Source organism: Aphelocoma coerulescens, chromosome 1, assembly GCF_041296385.1.
Source record: "Aphelocoma coerulescens isolate FSJ_1873_10779 chromosome 1, UR_Acoe_1.0, whole genome shotgun sequence".
Classification (NCBI taxonomy): domain Eukaryota; kingdom Metazoa; phylum Chordata; class Aves; order Passeriformes; family Corvidae; genus Aphelocoma; species Aphelocoma coerulescens.
The window spans coordinates 68,325,703-68,349,388 of record NC_091013.1 but is presented as its reverse complement, the minus strand read 5'-3'; the positions used below and the strand labels follow the sequence as shown (position 1 = coordinate 68,349,388).

Here is a 23,686-nt window from a genome sequence, read left to right as displayed (position 1 = left end):
CTCAGCATGGGTTATGACTCTTCCTTTTGGTATTTTTTCTTGTTACAGCCAGCTACATGAAATGTGCAGCCCAGCCATACCAATCTGCAGTTTTTATGTCCCTTTATAAAGTATGATAATTTTTTCCAAGACTGTAGTTATTATTTACACCTTTCAAATGCACAGTCTAATGACGAGAATGAGATACAGGCTCATCTCCAGTAAAATAGGCAGTCCATTTCAGGAAGAATGATTTACTCCATGTTCTGTCACTGTTATGACTCCTGCTGGTTTTTCTGCCCTCTTCTTCCTTTTTCTCTTCTAGTCACAGCATTAACATTTATGATGAGCATAAACAGACCATACTTGGCAATTGCAAGATCTAGATGCCTTGCTTGGGAATGTATTTCCAATGTCTGCCTTTGTGGTTTGTTCCTTCATTAGATACGCTTCTAGCAGTGCTCGTGGAGCCGAGAGGTCTATCTTATCTGGCTGATAGGAATTCTCTCTTCCCCTGTTTCTTCAGGACTCACTCTTGATTCTCATCCACAAGATAATAATTTCTATTGGTAATCCAAAATACATGTGTGTACCAGTTTGAAAAACAAACCAGTGGGAGGCACCAAGTCAGAAAAAAAATTTAATAGGGAAATTTAAAAAAAAAGGCAGAAAACACTGGTTCAAACTGACAGAGTCAGGATACAACCTGACACCCTTTTAGTCAGGGTGGTGGTGGCAGTCCGATAAAATGGTGGCTGCAGTCCTCCTGAAGGGGTGGATGTGGTTCTGTGATGCTGTAGAAAGGGTCTGCTCTTCCTCAGAAGGTTCAGTGGTGGCTGTGTAGCTCCTGTCCTCTAGGAATCCAGTGGAAAGGGTGTCTGTGGTGTTCAGAATCTCAGATTATATCCAGGATGGAATGCTTAGTTCCTCCCCCTGGCTGGAGCATCTCACAACGGGATGATGAGTCATGAGGCCAGGCGCTGATGGGCTCATTAACAGAAGATAGTCCGGAGGGAGTTATCTCTGAGTCATGCAGCAGGACAATGATGGGCCATTAACAGAAAGATAGTCTGGGGGGAGAAGGCAAGGAAAACACTGCCCCACCTGATTTCAACAGCTCATGAGGATGGTAATAGAATACACTGCAACCCAGGACAATGTGTAAATGCTTTTTCATCCCAAGCAGCCTTAAAATGAAAAAAATGCTTACTTTTAATTTTACACCAATGAATAACTAAAATTTTGGATGTCTATTTCTTTATTCATGTTCATAAAACTAGGTAAGACGTAACTAATCACAGACTGGTCCCTCTCTTATAATGTGCTTTTATTAATAATAACTATGCCATTAGAAAATGTGATTCTTCAGGGTAAACAACATCTGCTTTGGACCACTGCAGGTAAGTACAATGGCATCAAGAAGAAAAGGAAGAAACTGGTGAATCAGAAGTGAGACCTTTTAATTGGAGAGACATTAAGATGCAATGTAAGAAGTGCTGGTTTTGAATCAGTATAATGAGTTTAGGGGAGCTAAGCTTGGGCTATAGTGGGTTTGCATGACAAGATTTTCATGGGGGTGGGGGAAACTGCAGGGGTGGCTTCTGTGAGAAGGTGCCAGAAGCTTCCATCATGCCCAACAGAGCCAGTGCCAGCCAGTCCCAAGATGGACCCACTGCTGGCCAAGGCCCAGCCCATCAGTGACAGCGGTAACATCTCTGTGAGAACATATTTAGGAAGGGGAAGAACTGCTGCACCACAGCAGTTGGAGAGAGGAGTGAGAGGCAAAGCCCTGCAGACACCAAGGTCAGTGGAGAGGAGGGGGAGGAGGTGCTCCAGGTGCTGGATCAGAGATTCCCCTGCAGCCCGTGGTGCAGACCACGGTGAAGCAGCTGTGCTCCACAGCCCTGGGAGGTCCATGAGCATAGAAGAGACCCACCCCCAGTCTGTGGAGGAGACCCACACTGGGGCAGGTAGATATGCCTGAAGGAGGCTGTGACCCTGGGGGAAGCCTGGACTGGACTAGGCACCTGGAAGGACCTGCGGTGCCATGAAGAGAGGAGACCACACTGGAGCACATTTGCTGGTAGGACTTGTGACCCCATGAGGGACCCACACTGGAGCAGCCTTTTCCTGTAGGACTGCACCCCATGGAAGGGACTCATGCTGGAGTACTACATGAAGGACTGCAGCCTGTGGTAAGGACCCAAATGAACCAACGCAGGCTGAGTCTTTTTCTTTCTGAAAGAGTAATGCAAATGTGCGACATCCCAAGGGTTTGCATAGTTGTCAAAGGGTGTGATCTATGTCAGTAAGATCAAGATGCTGAGCACTGCTGGAATCAAGTGAATATTTCAATCCCATATCAAAACATATCAAGAGCAGAATAAGCCTTACAGTGCAGTTGCTGAGCAAAGAATTCAGCAGCACCACAAAATGAAAAACACAAAGTGGTGTTGTATTCAGATTAAATAGTGTCATGAGTTATAGACTTTGCAGCACGTCTCAACTACCAGATCCTCATCTCTAATGCTCTGTCACAGAGAAGCATGACAGAATCAAATTATTTTAGTATTGCTTATAATTAAAAATCCATTATAATACAGTGAAACATTCAAGTTTAATAGTTCCTCAAAGGTTGGAAATGTATCAACCATGGGCTTTCTGCCTGCTCAGGCTTCCCTCTACTGTGGCTGATCATATACAGTAACAAAGACAACACCTTGCAGTTCTAAGGAACTGACATCCCTCTTTGGCATGTGCGGAGCTTTCAAACATTACTCTGGTGAAAATCAGAATTGCTCTAGTCCATGGCTGGGTTATGTTTCTGTCACTGCCAACTGAGGGGAACTTGATTATAAATGCATTTCAACAGGCCTATAATATAAACTGTAAATTTTTCAGGTAGATGTGAGAGAAATAAGGTTGAATGATGACTCCTTTTCCCAACAGACAAACTGGTAAAACAACTGAACTGTTAACCTTTTGTTAAAGGATCTCTGATTTATTTTCTTTGGATGTCTTAAAGAGAAACACATACACTTAAATGATAAACTTCAAGTCTGAAGAAAAAGAGGGATTTTAACTTTGTGATATGTGTATTTAGAGTGTGAAAGACAGAAAAGAACAGTGGATTCTGCATGGCTAAGTGAGTAGTCTCCCAACTCTTATTTTCAGTATTATATGACTCAGTAAATTCCTATTCCCTTATATTCTACAGTTCCACAGCCTGACTGAGATACATTTTTAACCAACTCAGAATGAATGACAAGTTCAGTTGGGCAGAGACTGAAAATTCAAGTGAATAACAAAACTTCTTCTACAATTTCCATTAGATCCATATGCTACAGTGAGCAATAAGCAGAACTTTAACACATGTACAGGAACTGAAAGGACTGATCACTAGCATTAGCAAGCATTTCTACAAGATAACGATTCAGGTTCTGCAGCACTGTTAGATCTTTATTTCACTTAGTAGAATAAAAGTTAAGCTCCCAGCACTGAAATAGATTGACATAAACAAAGCACAAGATACTTTATAGATCTTCCTTTCTCGTCTATGCATAAATGAGTTATGACCAGTTACATGCCTCAGCTACCTCTGCCAAGTTGGCTTCAGGAAAAGAAGTACTCTGTAACTCTTCTTTTATAAAAAGGGACAAGGCAAGCAATTTGGAGTCATGGTTCCCAAAACCTGAGATGAATTTTCTCTAATTACTATGCCCATTTCCTGTCAAACAGAATTTTCACTCACACTAATGCAAACGTGTATGTGTCTGTAGTTTCAGAGTGGCATGCAGGACTGAACATGCATTTCTAGGCTCCTTATCTAAAAAAATTGAGCCAGTTGCACCAGAAAACCTCCAGGCAAGGGCAGGAGAAAGATTAAATGTCCAGAAGACCTCCCAGAAGCAGAAGGACTAAATAAGGACTGAATAAATCTTCACTCTGTGTAAGAAGGATAGATGGCAGGTGTAATGCAGGTCTGTGTAATTATGGGTGTCAAGAAAAGGACAGACATGGATTAATTGTTCATTGGCTTTTCAGGTGTGAGATCTAGAGGCAATCAAACAGGCAGTAAGAGTCAGGTTCAAGAAAAAGAAAGAGCTGATGAGACTTCAAGCAATTACTTGAGGAATTCATTGCTGAAGGATTGTGAAGATGCTAAAAATTTCTGTGGGCTTCATAGAAGATTGGATGACTTTATGAAAAAGAAATCCACAGAGGACTACAAAACACAGAGAAACTGTATCTGGCAAAGAAAGACCCTGCTGAGTACTACAGCAAGTAAAGGTACTCTGTTACTGTACTCCTGTCTATAGATACACTTTTCCTGCCACTGTTAAACACACGTTACTAGGCTTAAAAAAAATCTAAATGCAGGCAGTGAGACTGTGACTGTATTCAAATCAGTTGAAAAATTTCCAATAACACAGTTTATTTTCTTCATTTAAGTTACTATCCTCCAGATCATAATCCACTACAGTTTGCAAATTCATTGTGTTATTTTGCACAAGTAATGAGATTTACATATCTGATACTCAGGAAATCAACACTTTTTTCTAGAGAAAGTACCAAAACAATTTTTTCAGAAAAAGACACAAATTATCAAGATCACTTGACACTTCATATGGTAGTCTTTCACCTTCAATTGATTTTATTTAGGAAAAAAAAAGGATTGTTTTCATTGCCTAGCTTCATCTATCTGTTCCAGTACAGTATATTCATTTTCAGGGATCTGTTCCAACTCTTTCTTTGTTTGGAGTCTCTCCTACTTGACTGCCAAGACACCGTGTAGCTCTTGGTCTGTGTTGCTTCTTATTCAACAGCTAGAGAAAATTAAATACTCTTAAGAATCTTACACCACCCAAATACATGATTCATTTGATTCTCAAAAGCTGCCAGGACTGCTACAGTTCAGCAATTACATCCACAATACTACATAGCTGACTTTTGGTGTCACTCAGATAGTGTTATTTAAGGCTCCAGTGGTATTATCATATCTTGTTTTCTCAGTGCTTTCCCAGGAAATTTTAAGACATTCTCATGTCCCCTTTGATTTTTCTCATGTGAAGTCTCCAAAATGGTGTATGGTAAAATGTTCCATCCTCTACTGCCAACACTCCAGTAAGCCAGTTTGTCCCACCACTCATACTGTCTCTCAATCTTGACTGCTGCTAAAATATCAAAGGCATTACAACTACCCAGTAGTGTAAGTAATATCACAGCTGAAGTCAGTGGCAAAGCAAACTTTGACTTAGCTAGGTAGGCTGGGGTTAAGGAAATGATAAATAAATTAATTACTATAGGATTTCTGTCTAAATCTGCCAGATACTATAGGTCAGAAAGCAATAAAGAGTTAACATGTATAAGTACAACAGTACTGCTATACTACCAGTGCAGCTCAAAGCTCTACTTATTTTATGGCCTAAAAAATACTGTTTCGCAAATTGCTAGTACCTCTTTCACTCACTGGCACTAGGAAATGACAGAGAAAGTGATTTTTGTACCTTTCTGACTCACAGTGATATAGCTTTACTTGTACCATTTGATCTTAAATCTTCTACTTGGAGCGATCCCTTTCCCCTTCAGCAAACCATGGTTTTATCTACTCCTAAAACCTGTTAGAAATCTGTTCAGTATTTGTCTATCCTGCAGCGTACTTCCTCCTAGTCTGTGTGTTTTACTTGAACAGTTTCTTAATCTTTTGGAATTAAACAGCTGGTAAACCTTCTTTCAAACAGGTGTTAATTACTATTGCTTTCTGATCTCATCTCTCCAATTTATACCTTTAATCCTGTAGCAACTTCTTTCCCTTTTTATTTTTTTTAGTTAAACTTTAAATAGACATTTTGGATATGTCCTCTCCTTGGTTTTAGCATTATAGGAAACTTGCAGTCATGTTTCTGACCACTACTGAAACCTCCTAAGGCAACAGAAGAAAATGGGAGAGGTAAGTGTTACTACACTTCTGAAACTCCAGCCCTCTGATTAGGAACAGATTCAGCAGTCCAGAGATAACAAGGTATGATGACTTAGGACCTTTCACTTAATAAAGGACTCTCAGAGGTTGTTACAGCCTCTTGTATACTTGAATAAAGTTATCTACCTGAAGAGGACTATTCAGCTTCTCTGTATTGGCATTCAAGGCTTAGACATCTGGAGAAGGAACCCCAATACCCTCAGGTTTGTCTATCATCCAGCACTAGGACAGACCTTGTATAGTTTGGGGGATTTTGCATGAGAGTAAAATAATTATGATAATTAAAAATGGAATTTATGATTGCAAAACAACAAGGAGATAAGCACTAAGCTATTAAAGGAAAGAACCGTGAACACATCTGTGAAAATCAATCATGCAATAAATGAAGAAAAGAGCCTGCTTTATGGACCTCAGCAAACATGAGTCTGGACTCTATCTTTTTTCCAGAACAGCTGCTACTGGCTTCAGTTAAGCCGGCAAATCTACTTTGTGAGCAGCTTTTGGCCATCTTTGTTTCTGACCTGGCAACCCAAGTCAAATCCTTGCATTTCCTTAATTTTGTCTTGGTAGCACTTGGCACTTATCCTTGTTTGATCAAGGAATTTACCAGTTCCACTGAGTAAGTTACCAGCTAGCACTGAAAGGAACTGGATAAATCAGCTCCCAAGCTTCTGCTGCTGCAATGATGCCTTGTGAAACATCCAGCAGGATCCTGAAGGATCATATCACAGAATCCTAGAAAGGTTTGGGTTGGAAGGAACATCAAAGATTATCTAGTTCCACCCCCTCTGTTATGGAGAGAGGATGACACCCACTAGATCAGGTTGCTCAAAGCCCCATCCAACCCAAACACTTCCACAGATGGGGCATGCACAGCTTCTCTGGACTACATTTTCATTTTATATTATGTACCCCTTAGTCTTTGCACTCAAAAGCAGGTTTCTAAGGAGGTTTGGAAACCGTGGAGCACAAGAGTCTCCTGCCTCCTTTCAGATGCTTTCCCTGACAGCTGCCATGTGCAGTTCACCTGAGGATCAAACAGTTAAAAATGTTATTGTTGGACTTACATGAATCTAATAGACTGTTGTGCTTTTAATTGCATGAATTATAACCTCTACATTAAAGTCTACAAAAAAAATTCCTTTTGGATAATAAACAAAGTGAAAGATAATAGATTAGTCCTAGTCAACCTGTATTAGCTACCAGACTTGAGGAAAAAAATACCTTTGTAGGAGCTGTGTCTAAGTTTCCACAGTGTCAGGGATGTCAGCTCCACAGACAGAAGTTGCTGGCTTTTAAGAAGCCTCCACCTCCTGCGAATCTCTAAATTCACAAGAAAAGTAACTGCCTCTTTCTTAACTTTCCATGTTCTGGTAGGTTGCCATTAAGTTCGCAGCTCTGCTCTGTTTGGGGTGGCAAAGAAGCCGTACTTGGCCAAGAGCTGGGCTCAGTCACTTAGTTTTTAAATCTTATAAAAAAGTGCAAAGAGATAAATATTCCCAGCCAACAGCATACTGATATAACTCTGTGTGTTCACACAAGATAGACACTTTAATAGGCTGTATTCCTGAACTTTGATTAGCTCTTCTCTTTCACTCACCAGAGCAAATATGAATCTTTCCCATGTGCCAGTTACAGAGTGCACATAAATATTTCTCTCTACATGTAAATATACACGTGCTCTTCTCATTTGTGTGTATAAAGCTCTATATGTATATACACACAAAACTGTAAGGATCTATGAATACTAATATTTTGGCACAGAATACAATTGGGGCATCCATAAACTGGGAAATCATTCCATCACAATACAACACCTGGTTTCACACTTAACTTAGGTAGATAAAATGTTAAACCCATGTTCCTTATTCAGTGAAGTTTATGGGATTTACTGGAAGTATTAATAACAGCTTAGACATATTCAATTCGTAATAGTACACTAGAGTTCTGCCTATGGTAGAGACTCCCAAGACTGATTTTTTTTTTTTCATTTGATGTGCTATAACCTTGAAAAGGAAATCAGATTTTTGGCAATTATATAAAATCCTGTTCGGAACGGTCCCTGAGTGTTTTACAAACTATTAAAAAAGAGGTTTGGTTTAAAAACTGTACGTGTCATTCCCTAGTTGATTTTCATTCTTAAAGTCAACTTCTGAGCAATGGAAAGAAGCAGAAATTCTTATAATGAGATGCAGTGAGATTTTAGACCTTGTCAACTAGAGCAGTATATTTAAAAATAAGGTACACTGCTTCCCTCCATGAAGATTCAATATATATGAGTCTGTAAACTGCAAGAAAAAGGTATTTAGAAAGAGAACGAAGAAAACTTTATATTACACAGGACAGATGTGGCTGCAATCATGGCAATAATTTCAAACAGATGAATGTTTCAGGACTACATATTTTTCTAAAATACTCAACAAGATAAGAGATTTTGGATTAGATTCTCCACAACTTGTAATTGCATTAACTGCATCAGAGTGGAAAAGTAAACAAAATCTATTTTTCATAAACTGCTAAATTATTGAGAAGAAACAAGAAGCTGCCAGAGTCCTACAATTCTCTTGAAACTAAGGGGACAAATTTTCTGAAGTTACATCATCTATACGCATGGATGATTAATGAGAAGGCTCAATTGTTGTATTTTGTATTTTGTAAAATTTCACATAAGGCGGGTGTAATTTCAAATTACTTTGACCATTATCATAATTTTAAATTCACTTGTGATTTTAATATTTCCCTAAGACCAAAGACCACACATAGTTGCAATGTATGACTAATAAATAGACAAAAAAATGAAAAAGCAGAAAGCTTTTGCGATTTTAGGAACCTTTATGATACGCAAAAGCAGCTGAAAGAGTTCTTGAACATGGCATCTTTGGCTACAAAATGGCCTTCTTAAATGACAGCTGCTTATATAACAAAAGCACATAATAAAATGAGTTTTTTTCAGGCAATTATGGTAAAGGAATGGGAGAAATTTTGAACAATGAGTTGAGTATCTGAATCAAAGTCATACTTCCAAGGGAGGATGCAAACATGCATAGCATAAACATCTTAAATATGTTTCTAACACCTGGGAAATTGCTAAAGAGATGTTAGATTGTGCATTATTGATATTTTTCTTTGTTGTCATATATAAAATGTTCACCCAAACTTTCAAATTATACTCCTTAAACCTGGATTAAGGAAAATGTGAAAATGCTCATACAGAGTAGAGGAATGAAGCCAATGCTTAACAGGAAGCACCTTCTGAAGCTACTTTCAGTAGAACACCGAACTTCTTTATGCTTGAATACTTTCTTGAATTAAGGTTAAATTAGAAGGAATCATCTTATTTCTTAAAATGAATTCCATCATGTGCTGGCCATAAAGCTTTGCTATCATGAGTGGTGGATTGGTTTAGGTAATTTTTATTGTAGGCTTTGTTTTTCAGCAATGGGTTTAAGTAAAGAGAGTTAAAGTAACAGTAAGTAGGCAATTTGGGAGGAAAACACTAATGGAGCAAGATGATTAAAGTATCATATTGCTCCAGTACACGTCAGCCAACCCATTATGCTCCCAGTAGGAAATCAAGCCCTTAAAGATGTCTATTATCTAACTGTCACCGGGAGTATCATGGGAAAGACAAGCATGGGCTGACCTACTTGAGTGTGCTAATGTCTCTCAAGAGTCATGGTCTTCATTGTCCTTTATTTCCTTGATTGCTCTGAAATGACAATACTTACTGTTTTGTCCACTTTTGTTTTGAAATGTCAACTTATTTCTATCCTCCTCAAAGTCCTACTTATGCCCTTGCTATCTTGCCCAAATTCATCAAATCTTGGTTTTAAGAGAAGGCTGATTGTAGATTATCACTGAGAAGAATCACTAATCAGCAACGATTCTTTCTGAAAATAAGGACCCTGACACGTGGGGTTTAGGTACTGCAAGATACAGTGTCCTAAATAACTTGTTTCTTGGGTGTTAGCAATGCCCTGAAGAATTTCAAAGGCTTTGAGGATTAACCAGATGATGAATTCCTTGAACATCTTATCACACAGACCTACAGACCCAGACACAGGTACTGCTGGCCCAAACCTTTCCTCAGGGACAGCTGATTGTTTCCTTCCCGCAGAACTTGGTGCCACTGAAGCCAAATGAAATCCTCTTCAGTCTCCGTAAGAGCTCACCTACAACTTCTGGACTTCATGTACTGAGCAAGTGAGTGGGAAATCCGAAGTTAATAAGGGACATGGGTGAATGCACAGGAGCTCATCAGTTAAGGAGACATTGGTAAAACCCTTCGCTAAGGGTGCTAAGAAGGAAATACCCTGCTACGAGAGTAATGTTTCTTTAACAAAATAAAATGACAGAACAGATTGAAGACACACATCCAGATCCTATGCACTGGAGAATCTTTTTAATTATAAAAACCTATAAAGCGAGATCTTGTCTGCAGTTAACCCAAAGGAATTCTTCATATGAAAAAAGGTCCAACCTGGCTTAAAGCCAGCAGAAGCAGTAGCAAAAGGAGGCTGGTGTCTAGGAAATGAGTGCATAGGAAGCATGGTGAGGATGAATGAGAAATCCTTCTTTGATCCTAACCCATCCTTATAAAATCTAGCTTGTGCAGTTAAGATAGTTCAGTCAATCAGTGCAGCTCTGAGATGGACTAGTGCCCAAGAACTGAAATGCAACCAAGCTCACTGAGCATCCCCTGCTTCTCTCATCTGTGGGCAAGTCACACTGAAAAGAAGGGACTTTCAAACTCCTGCTCAGTTTGCCTGGTTTAAGTATTGTGAAAAGAAAGCAAATTTTAAATTAAAAAGAAGAGAAGAACAAAAAGAGTTATGTGGAAGTTTAGTTCTACATAAAGACACTGAAACATAATACATGTTATCATCTCAAATCACGTCAGTATTTGGTACAACTGGCCTCAATGTATAAATTATGCTCAAAGTTAATATCACTAAGTTAAACAATCATGAATAAAATATTTTTATATAAGTGCTCAGACTAAAATATTATTTTGAAATTGCTCTGTATGAAGCATGATGCCTTTTATGAGAAAATACAAGAGTAGTTACAGACTAGTAGTTAGTATAAACACCTGCCTATGTTATCAACTTGAAATATGTGATCTCTGTGCTGTAGGTACCAGGTTCCTTAACAGTTTAAAAAAATTATTACAGCACATTCTTCATATTAGACTTAGGAAACCTTATTAATCATTATGTGACACAATAAAGTACTTCAATTTAAAACATGTGAAAAATAAAGGCAAGACACGTATTCACTACGCCAGGAATCCAAAACACTGACATCCAAGGCTGGTTTGTCATCCCAATTTTCCTTCATTACAAACAGGAAGAAATGCACCCCCTGCAGAAGGAAATTAATTTCCTTCAAGATATGTCATATGAATCACCCTATGAAGTTACCAAGTTCTTTCTAAAGGCTATACAGACTCAGAGGTCTGATGTTACGGTGTCTAGATGAATTCAAAGACAAACAGTTAGCTACTGCCTTTGGAATGACAGTTTTGTAGCTAAGAGGCTTAAGGCAAATTAGACAACTGTTCTCTAGGCAACTTGTATTTGGTTTTATTAATGGTCAAAATTCCTGCTGTAGGGTATCAGCTAGCTAGGGAAAAGCCACTATAGGGAAAGTACATGTGGTGTTGTAGGTATAAATGTACTATGGAACACACCAAATTTGAAAAACAAACTCACTATGCCAGCATAAACAAGTAAAAGGGATTGACTGCAGCTCTCATAACTTCAGATCATTACCATCAGAAATTAATGGCCAGTACCTCTCCCAGTCTAAAAGAATACAAATGTTGTCTGTAGAACCAAAACACAAATGGGATATTTTAGCTATTTTTCAGTGGAAGATAGGCAGGATCCATTCAGCAGTCAGTGCTGAAGTGCAGCAGAAGGATTCCTTTTGAAGTGTTTAATAATAATGAGCATTTCCACATGAACATCAGTTAAAACTATTTCATCACTGAGAGATAATTTCTGCATTTAGTGGACTAAGGTACACTGTGGCACTGGCAATGCTGAGAACATTTGAAGAAATGTTCTTCATGTGCTTGCTTTCCTTGCTCCACAGATACAATGTGTTCTCTCTGGAAAAGAGACACCTTGCCCTTGGATGTGAGCACCCAGAACTCTGTGTTTTTCTGTTGCAAGAGTCCAGCTAACACTCCCATTGCCCTTGGCACAACTAGAAGCTGTATTTCAGCTACCCAATCCATTCACAAGCTCCTAAGAATTCTGAGAACAGACAACAGGATATTTAAATTACGTTGCATTTATCACTGTTGTGATGTCTGCATCAGTATCAGCAAAGTCAACAGGACCTCAAGACAGCTTAGAAGAAAACCAATGTCTATTTATTGTCTCCTCTGAAAATGTTTATTTTGGTTGTTTGGGGTTTTTTTTTGACACCACTAGGGTAAGGTTCATTTTTCCTTACTTCAGCTGTGTGAAATCAAACAACAATAAGCAACAATAAATATCTGTTTCTTTCCACTCTATGTCAGGTATAAGTTGGATGAATTGGTTCACTGGAGGTTTCTGTCTCTCTCCAGTGACTATACAAGGAATGTAGGTGGTTGGTGTTTACAACTACAATCAAATTTGTGTGTCCAGGTGAAAAAAAACCACAGGCCTTCCCTGCAAAAATCCTTTTTTAGAGCGTTTCAAAATTTTTCATTAGATTTTTTTTTAATTGAAATTAGTATATAGGAATGAACTAGGAGTAATCTTAAATCAGACACAATATGACCCTTCATCTCCTGCTATAATCCTATTTTTCATTCCTTTACTCAAATGAAGTAAAAGTTCTAGTTTACTTTTTATAATGGAAATGACAGTAGCAAATAAATGCAAAAAATACAATATTTTTTGGCAAAGATAAAATAAATTTAAAGTATATCAATTTTTAGAAGAAAAAACATATAGAAGAAAATCTCATTTTAACTGGATGTAAATTTGGTGCTCTGTCTGCTTAGTCCAGTACTTTCTAGCCTGACAGCAAACTGCTAATCTGTTAAAAACATCTGTATGCTAGGGAGTAGTACAGATTTCTTCTTTAAATCTTTTATATTCTTCCCCTGATTTAGGGCACTATAGAAGGAACACAGTTAAAAGTTTACCCATTAATTTAAAAAACACAGGACAGCATTGATTCTACTAGAACTGCTAGCCTAGTACCCTGATGTGAGTGGGTACTTTAATTAAATGATGGTTATAGGGTGAAATTTGAATTCTCAGTGAATCCACAGAGAGTCTACTGCAGGAAGGTCTTTACTGGCAGAATGCCTACATCTCTCTAGGAGATGTGAGATGTAAGGAGTAGTGAGGCTCTCAGGCCAGGCCAACTTCTCAGCACACATTTTGGGCTGGATACAGAGCTGTATTAATGCCCCTCTCGTGCTTTATGACCTGGGTTAATAATCACCCCCACTACTCAGACATCACTGAGAAAAAGGCTGTGTTCTTTGGCAGCAGCTGCCTCTCTCTGACAGACACGAGAAGCAGACACCTGAGCTGAAAAGTGACAGAACTTTTAAGTAGTTATTGATAGTTTGCATAAGAATCTATTTTTTGAAGAATTCTGTGAAAGGAGACTGGATTGCAGAGGTGGCAGCTGGCAAACTCCCAGAAGTGTACATCCAACAGGCAGCTCTGAGTTCATGCTATTTACAGATTTTTTAAAAGTTAGCCCAGCAGCTAGGAGTATGTGCATGTGTATGCATGTCTTGGGGTTTTTAAATGTACATTTGAGGCTGATAATAGCAACCATTTATCCTGTATCTACTGACCTCTGTGCTTATTCAGCCTTTATGATGTACTATCATAGCCTGCTCTGCACAGCTGGGATTCAGCAAATCTACCTTAAGAAGGAAGGTTCCTTGTCTTGGCTTTTGCTGCATGGTTAACAAAGAGAGACAGTCACCTGTGGAGGATGCTTGTTCTGTTATAAAGGAGATGACACAATACAGAGGATGGTTTACTCTCTGCTTCAGCCCTTCTCTTTCCAGGAAAGGAAGAGAAACACTGCGGATTCACCTTGATAGCTGGCAAATACGTATTTCATGTGAGTTCAGGGTTATCAAAAGTAGCCACAAAAAGTTAGCCTGCATGCTACAAGATCTACAGGAGGCTGGTGTCCTCCTAGGTGCCAGCTCTAAATCAACCAACCCGTGCTTTGCCTGACTAGCTGGCACAAGGACATGAGGAGCCCAGGACCTCTTTTGCCAGTAGGGTCTAAGGTGTGAATGCAGGTAGCATAAGCTTTCTGATTCTCTGAGCCAAGGAAGGATGTACTTCTGGTCCTTAACACTGGTATCAGAATCGCTCTGAAGAACCAAAACCAAACCAAACAAAAAGACCTCGTGTATCCTGGAAAACCAGCATGTGCTGAGCTAGGACTGGAAGAGCTTAAGGGCACCACCTCATGGCTTGGCTGCTATGGGGCTGTCCGTGCACCAGTGGTGGGATGGAAGCCTTTGCCTCCTGGGGAAAGGCTGCTTGCTCCTCAGAAGTTTTCAATGATATGTAGAAAGCATCTCCAGGAGAATCTCTTTCTCCGAAAAGACAAGTGAAAAATCTTTCTCCATTTACTGTTCCCCTTACTACCCACTGCATAATATACAAGATAATATTATTATAACATTCCAATGGTTCATCTGACATGCACAAGTATGTCAGAAGCTTTTGAGATGAATGTAGCGAGCAGACTCAGTGATCAAGAAATTGCAGAAACTGTCACAGACTTCAGAGATTAGGTTTGACTGGTTCGTAATCTTAGACAAACATAAAATTCACTCAAATTTAAGGAAGTTTTCAGCCCACATTTGCTGAAAAATAACTTTAGTTGTAAAAAAAAGAGTAATTTTTGTCCAAGGTTCTTTCAGTTTTTGTCTCACATCAGTCAATATCTAAACCAGAAATATGGTTGTAAAAGAGTGGAAGAAGTACTTTGAGAATTTAAACCAAAACAGAAGTTTGAAGGGAGAAGAAAAACCTCAAATGAAACCAAAACAGCCCACAACTCCAAGAAGAATATGATATAAAGCAAAGTCATTTATTTGTTACTTTTAGTCTTTGTGGCACACTAAAAGCCTTTTAATTCCTTTGGAAACTTCACTGTGAAAAAAAATTGTCTTATTTTCAGTTGTTCCTCTTTTGACAGTCTCAGATTCTATTAGACTAAAAGGTAATGCCCCTTTGAAGGACTTCTGCATGCGTATCTGTTACAGAAAGATTTAATTTGCTCAGCCTTCCCCTGTATTCACTACATAAAACTATATTAATTAATATTTATTTAGTCAGGAGAGTTTCTTTCTTCAGCAACAAATGGCAGTGGACATGAGGATCCTGGCACCATTGCTGCTGGTGTTACACTAACACTATGCTACACTACTTAAAGCAGTGTCAGTGTAATAAAGCAAGGGCAAGTTTGGCTTGTCCTTCTCCATGATTCAGGACTTGTAAAACAGATGGTTTCTGGAATTTTGTTTTGACACAAAACATGGTGATGGAAGATTGATTTTCACACAAAGTTTTACCTTCAAACTTCTTTCAGTAATGAAGAATATTGTATTTGAGAAAGTAACAAGAATATAATCCAACACAGCTTAAAACTGAACAGAAAAAGTAATGATAAATCTGACACTCATAAAGTCATTAGGTGTCTGAATAGAACAATTCTTCATCTATTTTTATCTGATATTTCTTTAAACAGGTTATAACAGAGTCTTTTTTCCTGCTTCTACGCTGCCTTTCTGTAAGATAAGTTATGGTGACTTAGTCATCATTTTCAGAATTAATTTAGTCCCTTTTAACACTGACTAGCAGCACCACCAGAGGCAAGCAGAGATGCCACACAGGATTTTGCCTGTTGATTTTGCCACCTCACACCAGTGAATCAAATCCCGTAAAAAGCTGACAGATTAAACAGTGTGCTGGTATGGAGACAGGTCTCAGGTCCTGGGAAGAGCAGTAATGCATATATTTCCTTGTCATTTAAGTCAGGCAATAAACACACACACACAAAGGTGAAAGCTAATCCCTTAACAGTTTTCTCTATGTGTGTCCTTCAATATATACTTGGTGGTCTCTCCACACTGAAGAAATGCAAGCCCACTGTCACCAAGAGCAGAGCCACATTGGTCAGGACCCAACATTTTCAGTAGATAAGCAGAGATCTCAAAAAGATAATCAAAATCATACCAGATCTGTAGTGACCTCAATTTCACTTAAATTTCAGCTAGCAGTATTTGGCTCTAAATAGCATGAGATAAGAAGAAATGGAATTTTTTTCTGGAGCTATTTTAAGGGCAATGACTACTATACATAGAGTCAGAGTAAGTGGCTGAAGTTAAATTTAAAGAACAGACATATTTTTGTTTTCCTGTTTCCAAATAGAGTCTCATCTGTTCCTAAGCCTGAACAACAGAAGAAAAAAGAGAAAAACATAGTAAAGAATGCCATCCTTCTGCAAACAAAACCAAGGCCTTTCAATGTAGAAGGCAACACCAAAGGAAAACCAAACTGTGTTTGGTTTTAGCTATTTTGATATTGAAGAACAAAGTTTATTTCTGAGTCTTGCCTAAAAAATGGGCGTAAATTCAGGTCTTCCAGAATTTCTTCTTTTCTAAAGCAGGTCTAAAGCACTCTCACTGGTACCTGGCCTCTCTAACTGTACACAAAACTACTGCTTAAGTGAATTAGGCTAATTTATGGAAAATCCAGTAGGCTTGTACAGAAAACCTTGCTAAGTTATCCAGGTGTGGGCTTTGGAGCAAGTAACATAAACACTGAAATGTTCCGTATCACTGCAGTACAATTAAATTTGAAAATTCAATCAAACTGGACTTAAAGGTGCTGTAATGTTAGTATTTATAATGCTGGTGTAGAACTTAAACTATTTCTGTCTATTCTGCATTCTACAGAAAACCTCTATGCGTCCTGTTTCTTAGAAATATTTATTTCTCAGATGAAACCAACAGGCAATGTCTATTACCTATTTTTTTATTTTTTGTTTGTGGAGTACCCATTCTCTGTAACACAAACACACATTAGAAGGTGTTTTTATTTACTTCCACCTGAAAGGTGTTGTAATGTTCGAAGAGCCATCTCACAAGTCATGTGTAGAGAAATTTAAAATTCGGTTGCCATGCTAACAGGAAGTCACTCAACTAAGTCCAGTAAAACAAAAGTGCATAAATGACATTTTCTGGTAAAAAACAGGGAAATAATAGATCCATAGTAGATCCATAGGTTTGGACAACTGTAGCCACAACTACAGTTGTGTCCCTTGGTAGAGTGATGAATTTCTGTCGGCATTTAAACCTCCAGAGCATCAGCTGCTTCTTCCCAAGAGGACCATAGCCTCTCTCCCATCACCTCAGGAGTCAGGGCCTTGCCCGTGTAAACCCCACGCTGGATGAACCCACCAGCCCCTTCCTATTCTCCAGGAACCACTTCACCCTGCTCTGCTCCTGCCATCTGCATCTCGCCATCCTCCAGGTCCCTCCTGGGGGCTTCCTGACAGGATGCCCGCCTTCCCTGGAGGGTCTCTGCGGACTGCACCGGCGGGGAGCGAGGTCCCCTCGGGGAGAGACCCCTGCGGAGATACCGCAGCTGCGGCCGTCACTACCGTGGGGACCAGGGGCGGCCCGCGGCGCGGCTCCCGCACCCACCCGTGTGCGCGACAGGCGAACTCCCGCTCTGGCGCTGCCGGGGGCCGCGGTGCTCTCAGCGCCGGCAGGAGCCGCGGGGGCGAGGGCGGCCGGCGGGGCCCCCACCTGCGCGGGTGGCAGGTGCGGAGCCTCCTCCTGCCCCGCGCAGCGGCCCCGGCCCGCTCCCTCCGGCACCCTGGGCGCTCCGCTGGGCTGCAGGTGTCACCCAGCGACCGAAGGATGCCGCTTCCCACGGCAGCGGCTGCCAGGGAAAAAATACGTTTGTTACATACCAGAGGAAGGAAGAGATCCTAATACTCCTCTGGACTATCACCAAGGGCCAAGGGCGTGCATGATGTCGCTTTATGCTGCTTGCGTCGGCGGAAAAAGTTACCTTAGACAGTCCTAGGGACTTCTTTTCCTTTTTTTTTTTTTTTTTTTTTTTTTTTCAGAGGGTCAAAAAGGTAATCAGAGGCTCAGAAAGAGAATAGATCAAAGTTGATGAAAACTTACTTGGTTTAGGTGCTTGCAATGACAGCCGGCATCTTCCGACAGCTGTTTTAACAGGTCACATTTTTCCACGTAAGTTGTACCCTTTTCAATCCCGTTTGCAAATTAAATCCTTTTAGAAGGTGTTTGTTTTATTTCACTGCCTGCCGTCCGTCTCAGGCACTATCCACATTTTTTACTTTATTTTCTCCATGTTTGCTACACATGCAGGCACTCTCGGACGCACGCCCACGAGTCAGCGGGTGCCAATCACCTCCGGTCGGGGGGACCGCGCCTGTCGCCGGACTCCGCTGCAACAGATGAGAGGCAGGTTCTTCCCCGGTTGCTTAGCGCGGCGTCTCCTTGTTCCCTCGGGAAGCCTCATGCCGGCTGCAAAAAGTACCAGCTCCTCCCGACGCGGCGGTCCCCTCCGGAGCGCGGGCTGCGCGGCGCGGGGAGGGGGGAAAGACACCCCAATAGCGGCAGAAGGAGCGCGGAGGGGCGCACGCCGAGCTTCTCCGTCCTCGCCGCCGCGCTCTCTCCTGGGCCGGCCGCGGGCTCTGCCTCGGCGGGCGCTGTCCCGCCGCCCCCCGCCCTCCCGGCCGCCGCCCCCGCCGCGCTGCCCCCGCGCCCGCGCCGCTCCCCGCGCCCGCCGCCGCCGCCCGCCTGCGCCCCCCCGCGGCCGCGCCGCGCACCGCGCGGGGCTCCGCGCAGAGGCCGCCCCAGGGCGCTCCGCGGTGCTCACCGCCTGCCGCCCCGGGGACGGGGAGGAGCGAGAAGGCGCCCGCCGAGCGCTGGAGCGGGGCTCGTCGGCGAGCCGAGAACGCGCACCGCTCGGGACCGCTCGGAGGCACACGCACCAAGGAGCAGTATGGACTCCGGAGAAAGTTGGCTATTATATCCCTCCGCATCTAGGAAAGCCCTAGCCCGCTCCATGCAGCCGCGGTGGGGCTCTATGAGTCCGCCTCCGCGGGGGCCTCGCCCGGCGCGCTTCGAGCCTACAGCTGAGGTTGCTCCAGGTACCTCGCCCGACGCTCCTTCCCGAGGCGCAGCAAAAGCTCTGCCCTGGGTGCGCCACTCGGCGCAGCCTCCAGCCGGGTGGTCCCTGCCCCCTGCGCCGCCCCAGCCTCGCCCGGTGCCCCTGGGTCAGCCCGGCCTGGACGTTAACGGGACAAAGCGGCAGCCAAGATTAGTAATAGAGGAGCAGAGGGAATGAGGCTGCTAGACACCCAATTCCTCACTTTACTTCTCTTTTCCCTAAAAATATTATGACAGAACTTAAATACATGAGCTAAGAAATGGTAGGAAAAAGATGCAACGTACAGAGATGCATAACAGAACATCCAGGTCTTTGCTAAGTTTTGGTTGCTTGGTTGGGGGGTAACAATAATAATAATAACAATAACAATAACAATAATAATGAATTGAGGTCTGTTTGGAGTCAGCCCCGCGTTGGGGTCTGGACACGATGCGGGCAGGGGGCCACCTGCCACCATGTGCAGAGCTTGCCGTGCCCGGGCGAGCATTCCTCAACTCCGGCCCACTCCTGCTTCTCCTCCCCGCCGGGAGGATGGCCCCCGCCTGGCACTGCCAGGCAGCATGCCACCGCTTTCGCACTTTGCCCGTCTCTTTGGGTGAATAGCTTCCACCTGGGAGCTCCGGGAAAGAAAGGGGTGAAATAAGCCCAGGGCAGCCCCGGGAAGGGCCGAGTCTCAGCAGGGTGTGCAGTGTCACACGGACAGCCCAGCCGCTAACAGCCCCTTTGCTTCCCGCACCGCCGGCGCGGGCGTGTCCCTCGCGCTGGGTTTCACCTGCCTCCCTGGATCACCGAGGAGTGAAGTGCTTGCCAAAGCAGGCGAGCCTGAAAATGTCACTACAGCAAATGTGAAGAAACCGCCAGCCACAGCACACTCGAAGGCAACTGTGAGAACAGGCACCAGACCACCAGACCTCCATGGGCAGCAGAGGTGATGCAATTAATCTGCGTTAAGCTGTGCAGTGAAAATGCCAGATGCATTCTGCTCTGAGACTTCCACGGTTGCAGCATCAAGTCTCTACATCAGACTGCTGTGTGAACCACTGGCATACGTATTTAAGATGTGCCCCAAATCAGGCACTGCTGAGATTTCAGTGGAAACATCATGCCTTTGGGGACCTACTCAGAAAGCAGCCTCACGCCACAGAGCAGCGTGCAGTGCAGGCAGTCTGTAACAGGTCTCTGTGTGTCTCTTCCTAAAAGATGACAATTGAACGCGTGAGACCAACTCATGTCAGTTTAAATACAGATCCAAGTGCCAAAAGCAGCTGCTTGGAAAGCTGAGCCAGCCATTCTAATAAGCACACATATGTGTATGCAAATGTTTGTGTATAAACACATGGACCCACCCATACATATCCACACAAAGGCAAGGAGAGAGTGTTGGGTAAGTAGAGGCACACTAGAGGGCCAGAGAGCCTGCAGTGAAGGCTACGGCTGCTCCATCAGATTGTATTGGAATTGGCAATGTGAGCACATCAAACTATTATTGGAGCATTTGTACCTCTTGTGCAGGCTACCAACAGCACTGGTATTGCTCTGTGTTGCTACAGATTGGAAGTGTAACCACAGCTTACTACCCAGAGCCGAGTGCTTTTTTTCCCCCATATATTTCCTTATTAGACCATGAGAAGCCAACTTCTGGCTTGAGTGTAATATTTAATTTTGCAGAAGCAAATATCTCTATAATTAACAGTATTTCCTCTGTCTTTTTATGCATATTGTGACATTTCTACTCTGCAGGGGTGAGTGCAACATGGCACTATCAATGTGTTTTACGTTTTCTGGCATTTTACGTATGATAACCCATTAGCAGTCTCCCGTGGGTCTTCCCAATGCTTATAATTCCTTATTAAACTAATGTTCAGATAAAATCTCTGTGGTATTACTCAGATGAGAATTAAGTAAACAGAATTTTACCTCCGGTTCAGGACAGCGTGGTCGGGATCCTTGCAACATTTTGAGTGTATGCTAGTATGTTTTATTCCTAACGTGTACCTAGCTGCCAAATGTTTCTCAGCAGTGAGTACTGTGGCCAGGAGAGAGAAGTAAAGGGGAAAAATTAAACATTCTGTGAAACCTCTATCACATGTTGAGGTTTTAGGGGTGATAAATAGCATGACTGGGCCTTTCTTTAATCTGCTCATAGTGTCCCACCAAAACAAGTTCCCTTTAGGACCTTCTCCATTTCTACCTCCCGTATTACATCCTCCTCCTCAGAGCACCTACTGACACATGCCCAGGTGCTGACCATTTTCAATTCAACCAAATCTTATATAACAAAAAAACCAAACAGACTGGGATTTTCCCCTCTCTCTGCAGTTCGTGCAAATATCACTAGGATATATGTCTTGGTTTTATTTCATGAACAGAAAAACACCAGATTAAAGACAGCTTGAAAAACAAGATAGAGTTGGAGCACTTAGGAAATACTAATTGATTTCACCTTCTATTATTAATGGGTACAGGTAACAGCAGCTGCAGCATCTGTGATTCGGTATAACTTTACCCAAATCAGGTAAGCTGACCTGCCTCATTATCTCTAACAAAGAAAGGGAAAAGCAATGCAGAAATTTTAACCATATTTGCTCAGTTAGTACCAGGTAAAAGGTGCCATAATATTTTAATGTCTCAGCTCCTTCTCTTTATGTGTTAATGACAGCTTTTCTTACTAGCATGAACGTATAAGAGATTCTGAAATTTTATCCAAGATGAAGATTTATAGGCATAGAAAGAAACTTATACTAATTATTTAAAATATTTTTATTCAATTCCTTAAAACATTATTTGTATTGGTTTTTATTGGTTTGGGATAATGGAGGAAGATTTTCTCAGATTTCTTATTATTCTCATGTAATTTTAAATACGCTTCTGCCAATCTGTTGCTCATTAGCAATGATGTAAAATCACACAGTACAATAGTATCTCTTCTTGCAGTTTAGGTTTTTTTTCTATGTTTGTTTTGGAGACTGCAGTTGTACACAGAATAAGGCTCATAATTTTTTTCTCTGTATTAATCTAATTCATGAAATCTGTAACAAGTTAATTTCATTAATTCTATTGTTACAGACTGTGCAGTTTTCCCAGACAGAACTCTGCAAGCAGCAAATGGTTCTTGCCAGCCCACACCAATCATTCTGTAATATTAAGTCTTTCCTTCCACATAACTCAGTGTATTGCCATTTATGTACTTAAATACCATTAGACAAAACTCAAGTTTCTGGGACTTGAGAAAAAAGATTCATTTTATTGACTGATTGATTAATGTGGATTCTATGAAAGAAGGTGGGGAACCCCAGCAGAAATCTTTTATTTTCTATGAAACATTTGTTGGCAGAGATACCACTCTTGTGAAGGTTTAGTGGGGCAGAATGGTTGTGAGTGAAGAGAGAGACAGGAACATGGGAGGGAAAGGAGAACTAGAGGAAAAGATTGACCCAGGGATGTGAATAAATAGTAACACTTTCTGTAAAACAAGCAAGTACTGACCTCAACTGTAGGACTCTTTCCCTTAGGTTGTTTTTCTATGCCAGACTAGTATCTTGAACTATATTTCTTTTGAGCTTTTTTTTTTTTTTTTTGGGGGGGGGGGGGTTGGGTTTTTTGTTTTTTATTATTTTGGTTTGGTTTTTTTTTTCATTAAAAGGTAAAAGTAAAAAAAATACAACATGTCTTAACACAAGTGATCTACTAGAAAAAAATTACAATACCAATATTTGGTATTTGCTTAACCTTAATTTCGGGTCATGACAAGCAAGTTCTTGTCTGACTTTTTCTCAAGACTTCCAAGTTATTCAGGTAAGAAGATATTTGTGGTTTGTATTTTAGTAGCAGGAAGAAAGTCGCTTAGCTTCATTGACAGTTAAATTGCTATTTAATTTTATTATTTCAGTTTACATTAGAAGTATGCAGAATTCTATGTAGATTCCCATTTTATTACTACTTGAATCTCAACAATTCATATTTTTGGTGGACAGCAAGCAATTAATCTTTTATCTGCCTACATTTGTCAGTTCCACAGAATTCACATCTGTTATTTTTCCTGACATGCTACAAGCTCTTTCTCCCTTCTTCTAACCAGAGTTTTTGAATGATTTAAGCTTGTTTTTCTTACATCAGAGGATGGAACTTGGTGCAGTAAGGTTCACTGCTTTCTTTTGCAATTTTTAATGAGTAGTAAGATAACATCACTAAAGTTTTTGGTGTTTTTCAAAGTAATTTAATTTTTGTCCTCCATGATTATTTTCATATATGTCTGTGCTTCCCAGTAAGCGCTTACTTTCTGTCAGAATACTCAGCTGTTCCATTTTGAGGTTTTTCTGGCACAGTCTTTCCGTGTAGGGGTTTTAGGAAGGCATGAATCAAACCCTCTGCTGGAGTGGGATGCGGCTCCAGAGTAGAGGCATCTACATTAAAGTGTACACATTTGAACTCCTAAGTGTCCTAAGCTCCCTGTAGAGCCAATGGCAATTTATTCAATACATTGATGGGATCTTAGAGAAAAGTTCAGCTTTGCATGTAC

At 41.3% G+C, this 23,686-nt stretch overlaps 1 protein-coding gene across 1 annotated transcript in view; it reads right to left on the bottom strand.

The window, feature by feature from the left end:
- Positions 1 to 18,606, bottom strand: part of TRPC4 (transient receptor potential cation channel subfamily C member 4) — a 133,598-nt gene extending 114,992 nt beyond the window's left edge. The window contains exon 1 of the mRNA XM_069011898.1: positions 18,153 to 18,606. The gene's annotated coding sequence lies outside the window, so the exon portion shown is untranslated. The remainder of the gene's footprint in view (positions 1 to 18,152) is intronic.
- Positions 18,607 to 23,686: the final 5,080 nt, after the last annotated feature.